General features: G+C 41.5%; 1 long non-coding RNA gene across 2 annotated transcripts; it reads right to left on the bottom strand.

Annotated features, from left to right (window-relative positions):
* Positions 1 to 1,949: 1,949 nt before the first annotated feature.
* LOC128398452 (uncharacterized) lies at positions 1,950 to 9,081 on the bottom strand. Of its 2 annotated transcripts, XR_008327124.1 has the most exons (4): positions 8,147 to 9,081; positions 4,889 to 4,994; positions 3,625 to 3,769; positions 1,950 to 2,962 (listed from the first exon to the last, which is right to left on the bottom strand). It is a non-coding gene; the product is annotated as an uncharacterized LOC128398452 (long non-coding RNA). The 2 variants fall into 2 exon arrangements; XR_008327122.1 differs by lacking the exon at positions 1,950 to 2,962 and having other exon boundaries at positions 3,140 to 3,769.
* Positions 9,082 to 9,856: the final 775 nt, after the last annotated feature.

Here is a 9,856-nt window from a genome sequence, read left to right as displayed (position 1 = left end):
TAACCAAAGCTTATTAAAGGCTCAATAATCCAAGGGGATTTATTTTGTGATTGTCCCATTATAGGTAAAAAGCATGTACTCAAGTCAAGCCGTGGAATTAGCTAAATCTGCCTGTTCTGAAGGCGAGACAAAGTATTATAGCTTGCAGCTATGGTAAAAACTTTGCCTTTTGATATATTTACCGTATTTTTCGCTCTATAACACACACCTGACCATAACACGCACGTAGTTTTTAGAGGAGGAAAATCCGTAGGCATGCCACCCGTAGGCATTCCCTCCATAACACGCACAGACATTTCCCCTTACTTTTTAGGAGGAAAAAAGTGAGTGTTATGGTGCAAAAAATACGGTTGCAGCTATGGTAAAGACTTTGCCTTTTGATATATTTAGTTTGTGGTTACACACACTCTTTTCCATTCCAGATCACACAATACATTTGGGGTTATTTTAAACAATACACTATTTTTAAAAATCTATTTCTTTTGTCTCGTTTATGATCATATCAGATGTTCCCAGGACAGTTGCTAATGCTGAATGGAAAGATGACTGTGTTAGATTTCCAGTGATTCATAAAGCCACCTCCTTCTCTGTTCTCCTTTCAGAAGCCTTGCAAATTTCCCTCTGTCAGTTAAATTACGGGTGGAGAACCTGAAGTCCTCCAGATATTGCTGAACTTCAAGTCTCATGGCCTCTAATAATGGGCCGAGCTGTGTGGAACTGATGGGGTTCAGAATCCAACAATATCTGGAAGACCACAGCTTCCGTACCTAAATTCTAAATTGTTGCTCATGAAGAACATGTATTCTGAGCATAATGACAGTTTTGTTTAACTGAGCTTGTGGGTCATCATAGTGAACTTGCTATATTTATTACAAAGGAAATGGGGCACATGGTTAATGTTTTCACAAATACCGGTACTCACACCACAGAGAAGTATATAAAAGTTGACAAAAATGAGCCTGGTTTTAATCATGCCCATAAAAGTTAATGCAAAGAAGTCCTTAAGACATACTTCCTCTTGATACGACCTCTTCTCCTTGTGGGATATATTCAGGGTGGTACAATACACAGAGTTGGGCTTTATTGGGGGGAAAAACCTCCCCTTTCAGCCATTTACTGCAACAAGGGTTTTGCAATGAAAGTATTTTGTTATGATTAGGTCCTCCTCGCCTTTTTAAACAGTTGACATATATCTGTAACAGTGTTACTTTCAGTTTAAAGGTAAAGGTACCCCTGCCTGTACGGGCCAGTCGTGTCCAACTCTAGGGTTGCGCACTCATCTCGCTTAAGAGGCTGGGAGCCAGCGCTGTCCGAAGACACTTCTGGGTCACGTGGCCAGCGTGACGAAGCTGCTCTGGCGAGCCAGCACCAGCGCAGCACACGGAAACACCGTTTACCTTCCCGCTATAAAGCGGTACCTATTTATCTACTTGCACTTAGGGGTGCTTTTGAACTGCTAGGTGGGTAGGAGCTAGGACTGAACGACGGGAGCTCACCCCGCCACGGGGATTTGAACCGCCGACCATACGATCGGCAAGTCCTAGGCACTGAGGTTTTACCCACAGCGCCACCCGCGTCCCCTACTTTCAGTTTATATCTCCATTATTCCAGTTTAACAGCATCACACAAAAGGAAATAGCTACTTATCTACCATTTCTTGTTGATTATAAACTATATTGCATAAAATGCAGTAGTAAATAATCTGGGAGAATTGTTTATTACATTTATTCATTGCTTTTTACATAAATGTCTCAAAGTGACTTAAAGAGTATTTAAAAATACTACCTGCCAAACATTTAAAAACTGTGATACCCATATGTTGAGAGAATATCTGAAGACAGGTACTTGCCACTTCATATTCTTTATATGCCTTTGAAACAAGGTAAATATAGTAGGTGAAGCATTTTATAGACATATTATCCTTAATTCTGCATTAAACCAGCATATTTTGTTAAGTACAAATTTAAAAATAGTTCATGACCATCTTAGAATCAGCATAAGCCCAAGGCGTTTTAGGACTTTTTTTATGTTATCACTTTATCTCCTGAGATGTGAGTAAGCCAAAAGCAGGGTCTTGCTCACACAGCACTGTTTGCACTTAGCAACACAAATAGTTCATCAAGCAGGATTAATCAGCAATGCTGCTATGAGATGGCTTGCTTCTTATCACCAAATCTGTAGTATAAACATGCTGGCTGTGTTGGCCAAAATATGTTGTATGCTGTGGGATAGACATCAAGGGAATATCTGGGAGCATCCCATTTTCCGTATGAATATGATATGAATTTTGAGCTTGCTGCTTGGAACACTGATTTGGAAACGAATGTGTCATTTTAAAGCATCCTTCCCCAAACTGGTGCCTCCCCCCGATATTTTGGAGTACATCTCCTATCATCCCTGATCATTGGTCATGCTAGGGCTGATAGGAGTTGTAGTTCAACAACATCTGGCAGGAATCAGGTTGAGGAAAGGTGCTTAAAAGAAAGTTATTCAACAAGGTTTTCTAAGTGGATTGCCTTGATTGCAGGTTTGGTTTGCGCACAGATTTCCACATCACAATTAGGAACCCTATCTAACAGCTGCTCAAGCTTTGAAAACTAGACAGATGGTGTTACAAAATGTGTTGTGATGCTTCCCATTTCTCTAAGCAGTAGGAAACTCCAGCTGCTACAGAGTTGAGTTCCCTTTTGAGAAGCTTGTGTATTTTTTGTAAGCATAAAAATATACAAGTTGAGCAGGGGGCATCAGATAAGAACTTTGGCAATTATGCATGCTGGTCTTTAAAGCAGTATCAGTTCTCCCAAAAGCTGAAAGCATAGCCTTAGAAACTCACAGCTGTGGCCAGGAAGAGTCAATTTCCCATGAAAAGACATCTCGATTGCCTTCTAAAGCTTGATTCCATGTGGATTCCCAAAGATATAAATATATAGATTTGGTTCCTCAACAGGGATTTTGAAGAATTCTGATGGAAACATGAGTGAAAATTGCTCATGTTTGCTTATTTAACCCACTTATGGAATGGAAATCAATCCTCCAATAACAATTCCATAGTTTCCTCTAATTCCGCCACCTGCAATCTCCTGCATCATATCCCATATCATGCCCAAAGGCCCCCCAACTGCTAGGAGAACATGTGAAGTCTGAAAGCCCCATTCTGAACTTTCCTCTATTCAAAAAAGGAAAGTTAGGATCTTAAAACACAACAATTAACAATCCATAAATTTAGTTTATACATACAGTTTAATGTGGATTATAAAAGCAAGCTATATAACAAATCTAACACACAATGTCCTTGTTATTGTGGCTTACATTATTCCATCTTGTTTGGGGGGGCCTGGACTTCAATCCCAATAAGTCCTTCCCTGAATACACCATGGTTTGTGGTGGTGGGAAGTGCAGAATATGAATTGCAGGATAAGATTACAGATTTGATTACATCTATTCATTTTCAACTCTTTATGAAAACAATTTAGTAAACTGGTTTGTTGTTAGTGCATTCCATGCTGCGTATGTTTCTGTTGCAGGACTCAGTGTTGGGTTTGTCCTAATCTATAATCTATAATAGCTCCCTAGCAGTAAACTTAGATGATTCACTATGATTCACTATGAGGTATAGATTTATACCTCCAGTTCAGCAGCATCCAGATAAAATCACTGGCTGTTTACACAAGAAAGACCATCCCAAGGCTTTAAAATGGCACATATATATTTTCTCCCTTGAACATTTCACTTCTTACTTTCAGTTGCAAATCAGCAACACAATCCTTGCCTGCAGTTTTGAATGGAAGGAAATCAGTAAGTACTGCTATAAATTAAATTTCAAGTGCCAAGTGAATGTCCTCCTTTTGTGGAGGTAATTGGTAAGAAGAGATCCTCTTTGTTACTGTAAGTTCAGTATAGAAACCGATAGAAGTGATGATTACAACTTTATTGCTGTTAGGAGTAGCTGAGACTTCAAAGTGAAAGCAAGATATGGAATTGTGCTAAGAGAGAAGGCTCTTGTTAATGGGGGTTCAGTCTTATGGAGTGTATTCCTGTTGCCTCCTTAGAACACAGTGAAGTTGCTTCCCCATCTCCATGTGCTTCACAGCTCTTCCCTTCCCCCCAGCTGTTCACATCAGCACAGCTTCATTAGTGTCAGATTCGTTTCTGTTTGTATATACACCAGGGGACATTGACAGGGTGGGAAAATGCCTTTTACCCTATGCAAAGGTATTCATAAGTACTTAATTCACTCCGGAGGTCCGTTCTTAACCTGAAACTGTTCTTAAACTGAAGCACCACTTTAGCTAATGGGGCCTCCTGCTGCTGCCGTGCCGCCGGAGCACGATTTCTGTTCTCATCCTGAAGCAAAGTTCTTAACCTGAGGTACTATTTCTGGGTTAGCGGAGTCTGTAACCTGAAGCGTATGTAACATGAAGCGTCTGTAACCTGAGGTACCACTGTATTTTGTTAGGATACACATGCATTTTGGATAACATCATTTGATGTATGAAAACGCAGCAAATGCACAGCAAACAGCTGTGTTGTCCATAGGGCAAGTGAGCAGAAAACCTGTAACTAGCACAATCCTGACCATGTCTGCTCAGAAGTAAGCCCTTTCTAGACCACTTTTACATTAGAAGCCAGAAGGCATTCTCCACTACTTCCACCATTGCTTGTTTTGCTTACTAGTTCTGAAAACCCCTTCATTTAGCCAATATGTGCCTGACAGCACAACCTACGCAGAAGTGATCCCCATTCAGTTCAGTGGGGACTTATTCTCAGGTCAATGTATGTAGGCTTAGCTCTAATGTTTATCTTTCTACCCAATAAAAATGAATAAGTTTTTTGGGGGCTCTTGAGATCAGTTTCCTCAAATGTTGGAGAAAGGTTAGCGATGACTTACGAGTTTCAGTCCTTCCAGATGTTTTACTTCCTTAATGTTGGTTAGACATACAAATATGAGGTTCCTGGTTTTCTGCTTTACTGTAATGGAAGAGGACGTCCAGGAACTGAAAGGAACAAGAATCAGAAAATGCACCACCATTCTAAATCTATTTTAGAGGAAACTATTAAATGGATACTGTACTAACTTCAGCTATCATGTCCCTGTTACCAATTTTTAAACCATTGAATCCATTGTTTCTGGTTTTCTTTTAAAAATAACGGTGTTTCTGCAATATAGAAGTGTGCAGATAGGGAACAAAAAGAATAGCCCAAGGGCATTCTCTGTCCAATGGGTGTGTCATCGTGACCTTGCAAGCCAGGGCAGCACTACTGAATGTGCTGCCAAAGAATAAAGTAAGCTGTAGCAGGGTCTTTGTTTAAAATCTTAATAAAAAATGAATCATCGAAAAGAGCATGTCCCTTCATGGCTTCTCTTTTAAACCTCTTTGAGATTTTTTTCTACAATCAAGTGACATGCATATTTTATTAAACAAACAAACAAACAAACAAACAAACAAACAATAGGAGTCCAAATTTCCTGCCCCATGTTTGCCTTCTGCAACCATATCCTACTTCTCAGTGGTTTAATAGTGAATTTCAAAGTGCAGGAGACTCATCATGGCTGCCCCCTAAGCCACATACCAAAAATGCAGGCGATTATAAAGGTAAAGGTACCCCTGACCATTAGGTCCAGTCATGGCCAACTCTGGGGTTGCGGCGTTCATCTTGCTTTATTGGCCGACGGAGCGGGCGTACAGCTTCCGGGTCATGTGGCCAGCATGACTAAGCCGCTTCTGGCGAACCAGAGCAGCTCACGGAAACACCGTTTACCTTCCCGCCGGAGCGGTACCTATTTATCTACTTGCACTTTTATGTGTTTTTGAACTGCTAGGTTGGCAGGAGCAGGGACCGAGCAACGGGAGCTCACCCCGTCTCGGGGATTCAAACCGCCAACCTTCTGATCGGCAAGTCCTAGGCTCTGTGGTTTAACCCACAGCGCCACAGGCGGCTGTACAGATCCATTATTATTCACAAACACAGACACAGCCATGGGCGTAGCCAGGATTTTTGTTAGTGGGGACAGGCCTTTTGTTAGGGAGGGGGCAGAACCTCAGTTTGCTATCTATTTATTTTTTATTTTTTTGATGGGGCCCATGGACACAGCCAGAATGACTTAGCTCCCTCACCCCCATGAGCTGCATAGCTTAGAGAAGAATTTGACTTGAACTTGTATAAACTGCAAAGAAAACAAACCAAATCACTTTGGACTCTAGCTCGCAAAACAGTGACACTGACTGCCAGGCAAGGAAGGTTAATTCTAAATCCACATTTCACTTCCCAGAGTAAAAGCAAGGCCTGTGAGTTACTGTGCTGCTCCTTCCATTAGCAAAACAAGAGGAGGGATGAATGAGCTAGATATCTCAGATGCTAGGTTGGGAAACATGTAGATGGACAAAAGGAATGTCAAAAGGAGGAAATTGGAGGCTCCAGTGTGAAAGGGTAGTGCAGATAAGGCTCGCTGAGCAATTAATTCATTGCTTTCCCACTCAGCTTTTATCTTGCCCTTCATCTGACAAATTCTGAGTAGAGTTCATGGTTCTCCTCCCAATTCTTTGCTTATGACAACCCTGCAAGGTACCCTAGGCTGAAAGATAGTGACTAGCTGAAGGTTACACACCCAGCTTTGGGGCTGAGTGGTGATTTGAACCTGAGGATCCCTGGTCCTATTCCAAGTAGGGCCTTTTAGCATACAAAATGGTAATAAAAACTTTCAAGTCACACTGAAATCTTCAGGTATGGATAATCTCACGTGTGGGTGATAATGTACAGTACCAGTAAAATTGAGGGCTCTTTAAATTGAAGTTTAGGCAGGGAACAGATCAGAAATCTATCTGTTATACAGTTTATTTATCTGGGGTGGGGAAAGAGACACCCAACAAGGATTTCCAGCAGAATTGGTGGTGGTTGTGTGGAGAATTCAGCAAGAAGATACAGTACAATGAAATTAGAGTGCACTGAGTTTTTACTCTCCAGTGCTAGTCTATGGGCAATAGAATCTCTGCATGAAGCAGCACTCCGGATTATGTCTGTATATGGAATTTGACACGGGTGGAAAGAGAATCAAACTCCTGACGCAAAGCCTTTGGTGTGCTAGAAACTCAGGGCCAAACTATGTGTTTTGCCAGAAGAGATCTGTGACTGATCTCTTGATGTTTTGTTCTGGTTTTTTGTTTTAGCTAAATATATCCGTGGGGGAGGCCCCCTGCTTATTGGACTGGGGAAGGAGCAATGAGGATGGAGCTTTTTAACGTTCCCTGAAGTTTTTTGCTGCTCAGAATTGATGCCTGCTAGTTTATATTTCTTCCTGTATTTTTTTTCCTCCCAGGAAGCACTAGGAAAAGAGAGCAGGGAGGATTAAACACACCCAGCCCTTATGCACCACTTCCTTGACCAAATTAGGACCTCTCTCTTCTCCCCGCAGCAGTGTTTAGCTGAAAAAGAAAGTTGGAAGATAATTCAAGGGTTTCCCAATATTACACGTACCTTGGCACTAATTTTCCTGTTATTTCAGAAGCACAGACATGCCAGCTTGTTGCAGCTTGGGCACAGCAGGTACAGCAGCTGATTGTGGCATGAGCTCCTTTATGCTATAGCCTTCTTCCTCAGCTGCATCTGACGAAGCAGGCTGTTGCCTAGGGAAAATGTGGGCTATCATAAATTTCTTAGCCTTTAAGGCACCATATTTGCCCCTCTTGAGCTATACTAAATCCATGGGTTAACAAATGTGGGTGGGGATGGTTTAGCCCCACATGTATTCACTAGAAGTTTCATAGCATCCAGCTGTACACATCTACAGCTCTCTGCACATGATCAGGAACCCTGCCTCTCTCTATATATTCTAATGAGCATCTGTATTCTAATGAGGGAAGGGGAGGTCAGAGCTTCAATGCATCCCCTGCAAAAGTTTATTATTCACAGATTCTTAGTGCCTGAAAACAACTATTGTTACCATTCTGGCAAGGAAACCTGGATGTGCATTTGGTGTGATTTGCTCCTTTATCCCTGTGGCAATTATGTAAGTAGAAAAGGGAAAGTTACACTCTGTCTAATGCCTCTAAGTTCCACCATTAGGGTGAAGAAGGGCCTGCTAATTTAAAGAGAATAACTTCCAGGGTTTGTTTTTTTTATTACAATATATAAAAAAATTCTTCTTTACCCTCAACATTCTTTGATTCTGATAAATGCTGAATCACTTTCTTGCCTCTGTCCATTTCCTGTTGCTTCCTGTCACTGCATGTAGGTAGGGCTGTGAGATCTTTTTGAAGCAAAGACTCATCTCTTTGCTTGGCAGCTGCGAAGCAAAGGGATTGAAATAGGTGAGCGGCATTCACAACATTCGCACCTCCACTCTACTTTTCAAGTGTTTGTTTATCATCTCTTAAGAGCCTTTCTCTTAAGAATATTACATAGCTGGAAAAGGGGCAGAAAATGGCAACCAAAGTGACCTAGGATTTTAGGGAACAGAGTGACTCCCCTGGGAGGAATGGGCGAGGAAAAGGTGGAGAGGAAAAGGGGAAATAGAAGCTGGTGAAATGATGCATGTTTCTCCCTCTCTCAAATCACTAGAATTCATGGATGCTGAAATTTGGAAAATTCAGGACAGATAAAAGAAAGCACTTATTTGTGCAATGCATAGTTAAAACTATGGAAATCAGTTCCACAGGAGGCAATGGATAGGTTTAAAAGAGGGTCGGACAAATTCATGCAGGATAGGGCTATCAATGGCTATTAGCTTGTTCTGACTCCACCATTGAAGCAAGTAATGCTTCTGCATACCAGTACAATAGTTGGAATCCAAAGACAAGGGGGAGAGTGCTCTTGCAGTTTGATCCTGCTTCCATGTTTCCTGCTGGCATCTGGTTGGCCACTCTAAGAACAGGATGCTGGGTTTAATGGAAAATTGTCCCGATTCAGGCTCTTCTTATGTTCTCCCTCCAAAGCCTCAGCTGCCAATTCTATTGGCAATAATATCTGCCTATTTATTACTACATGTATAGCCAACCTTTCCTGCAAGGAACTCAACATGACATGCACAGCACCCAGCCATGGATCTTTTGTTTAATCTGTAGTTCAGCCCTAAGAGGGAAGCTTTTAATCTTACTGTTGGAACTGGCATTTTTGACATAGGTTTCAGATTAAAAACAAAAGAGAACATGTTACTACTGTCCAGTATCATGGCTATGTCACAAAACTGCCTTAAAAAAGTTGTAAAACAGGAATTCACACTGTCATTTAGTCTGCCTTCAGATGGCTGCACATTAACTGTTTGCTTTACAATGGTGTGCTTTCTGGTGCAGTCTGCTAACATCCCAAAATGTACTTTCGTAACGGCAGTGGGTCAGCAGCGGAAGGACATCTCAGCTTGCAGACATAAACCGTTTTGCATGGCAGATTAGTCAGGCCAGCAAGTCTGTTCTCGTAAAAGGTGAAATTGCCTTGACATGTTGTGCTGATAAGAACAGCTAATGGTATTACATTGAAATATTTTCTCCCTGAAAGTAAGCAACACACATATTTTGAAGGAAAGAAAAAATATGAAGCAAAGGGGACTTTCGTTGTGACAGCTGGCTTGACAGCTGTGGTGTATAACTGTGCCACAGCTATACCTTCAGTCAGCCAGCATGCTCTGACGCCACAGTGTGGTTTTACAAAGACCAAATGGACAGCCACTGCCCTAATCTATACTTGCCTAAGCTTTAGTTGGATTTTGAACACAGCACGGTGATGCAATGGCAGTAAATACAACATACCAACCACCTAAACCATTTTGCATCAACTGGTGAGTCATGTGACCCACAACAGGGTGTTAACTAAGGTGGGCTGCTCCAGTAGTACCATAATTCATTTTCTTTTTATTTAAGTTTTG

Source organism: Podarcis raffonei, chromosome 12, assembly GCF_027172205.1.
Source record: "Podarcis raffonei isolate rPodRaf1 chromosome 12, rPodRaf1.pri, whole genome shotgun sequence".
Classification (NCBI taxonomy): domain Eukaryota; kingdom Metazoa; phylum Chordata; class Lepidosauria; order Squamata; family Lacertidae; genus Podarcis; species Podarcis raffonei.
The sequence above is the reverse complement of the archived record's forward strand: the minus strand, read 5'-3'. Positions and strand labels throughout refer to the sequence as shown.